Below are 2,459 nucleotides of genomic sequence, written 5' to 3'. Positions count from 1 at the left end.
CCACGGTGGTCACCCGTGACCACCAATAAGATAAACGGTCCATTGGGCAAGAATGTTGTCTTACATCATCGATTTATTACTATTTTGTCAGTATATGCTTTGAATAATAAAAACACTCCCGTAGCGTCCTCAGCGAAACATGTGATTTCGGCGTGGCAGTCAAAGTGTCGAGCCTGGTCGCATAATCTGCAATTACATACACATAATTCATTTATTCAACGGAGGACGAAAAAAAATTTGTGAGGATTCATTCGTCGCGAGAATATTTTCATTCGCGCGTAGGAGCGTGCCAATGATGAAGCGAACAAAATCACGAAACCTGAAGCACCTTGTTTTTAGCGGCTGGAATTTACGAGATTTTCAGTGTTCCATCGTGCTTTTCTCTCTCTTTTTGTTTGCAGAAGAATGTTACGTCTGCATTGAAACGCAAAGCCCAGTGCCCGAACAAGCGGCGTACCAAGCGCCGTGCTCGTGAAATACACACGATTTTAATAAACGACGATCTCACGTTCGAATCTTTTATATGCGTATATCATGGAAATTCGCGACGCGATTCATCGCCCCGCAAAATTCTCCGATCGATGAATTAATAAAACTAATTGAATTCCAGGGAGACGCTACGCGTCGATAGAAATTACCACGTAATGTCGTCGAAGGGTGATTAATTTTCTGATGAATATCGTGCGACGATAGTTGCCTGTTATTGTTACAAGCGTTGCAAAAGATCGCGCAATATATCTTCTGTCTGTACGAAGAAATTGAAATTATACCGATTCGACGTGTCGATATAATAACCTTTTCTCGAGTACTGTGCAATAATTTCAATTATTTCTTGGAATTTTCAAACGTCGCGAAAGTCTCATTTACGTTACATTTCGATAAATTCCATCAATTTTGGATTCAATTTGGAATAGAATCAGTTGGAATAGACTTTTTCTTTCATTCGCTACCGTCGTGCTATCAGATAATTCCATGGGCTGGTTGATTAAATACCAGCGAGAGTAAACAAAGAAACGCGATTCCCCCGGGTAATTTTCATTATCCGCGACTTAAATCATACCGAACTCGACTCGTGTATCAGCGTGATCTCGAAACGTTGATCAAATATTTCAACGCGTAATTCTCCGTATAAACGGGATATTGTTATACCGCGATGCAATTTAAGCAGCTGTAAAACAGTTTGTTCTATCATCCGCAACCATCTAGGATCTGCTGTAAAATTCACTAAAGCATCGCGTGTCGTTCACCACCCTCGCTATTATACGAGAAAGAATAATTAAATATGGTAATAATACATGTGCTTCTGTATGTACTGAACGAATTAATGTCTTAGTTTCTATCCGACTCTCGTGTTTACCCAAGAAATTAAAGCATATTATACACTTTATATATGTTAAATATGCAGATTAAGCATTGATCATTGAGACTTCATTGAAATTTATAGAACCGTTAGTGGTATCAATTACGAGAAAGAAACCACAATCTTAAATTTACATCTTTATATATTCTTTTAAAATAAATCATTTTTATCCCCTTCTGTCGAATGAACAAGACAACATTCATAACGATAACGAAATTCGAGAAGAAGAAGAAGAAGTTGCGAAGCGAGTATCTTGGCTGAATTAAGCGACTAACTACACCAATTGAGAATTAAACGATCCTAACTCTGAGCTGCGTCTCTGTAAATTCTAATAACCGAAGAACTTTTATTGTCGTGTATCGGATAGCCGAGAAGAAGCGAATAAAATTGGAGAAGAAGAAGTTCCAAAGGAAACGTCTTGGGAGAATTAAGTGCGTCAGTGTAACGGATCGCCTGGCAACGCAACGGCACGCGTCGCCATGCAATCATGAAGCAACGTTACAACGTAATATCCGCGTCGAGAGGGTAAAAAACAGGAGAAGCAGGCCGCGGGGTGAAATGAATTTTCTCTGCAACGCTCGCTTGTATGCGACGCACGTCGCCGCAACCCCGTGCTTGCACGTCGTTACCTTGCTACGTGTCAGAAAAGTGGCCGCGAGATCGACGATCCACGACTCTCCTCGAAACCGACGTCGACATCCAACTCAAGATTCTACGAGAAACGACGTATCCTCGCAAGTGGAGAACTCTTGGGGGAGAAAGAAAAAAAAAAGAAGAAAACAAAAAAGGAGAAAGAAAAAGGAAAACGTCAAAGCATGCAAACGGTGTAATTCCATCCCCTGATGACTTGGTAACAATTTAAAAATCGCTTATGCATGCGGCAAGCTACTTTCTCGCGAGATCTGCATTTCATTAACTCGTTCTTTGTTCACTAGTCAAATGTCGGTGGCAAGAATTTTTGGTTTCTTTGCGAATTAACAGCATTCAGATGAAAATTAACTGTCACAAGTTTCTTATACGAAGGGACTGTGGCACGAAAAAAGGGAGAACGCCAAGCATTAATTTCATTGCTGAGCAAACGGAAATTTATTTTTCGATA

This window comes from Bombus impatiens, unplaced genomic scaffold (assembly GCF_000188095.3).
Source record: "Bombus impatiens unplaced genomic scaffold, BIMP_2.2 scf_0526, whole genome shotgun sequence".
In the NCBI taxonomy this organism is placed as follows: domain Eukaryota; kingdom Metazoa; phylum Arthropoda; class Insecta; order Hymenoptera; family Apidae; genus Bombus; species Bombus impatiens.
The sequence above is the reverse complement of the archived record's forward strand: the minus strand, read 5'-3'. Positions refer to the sequence as shown.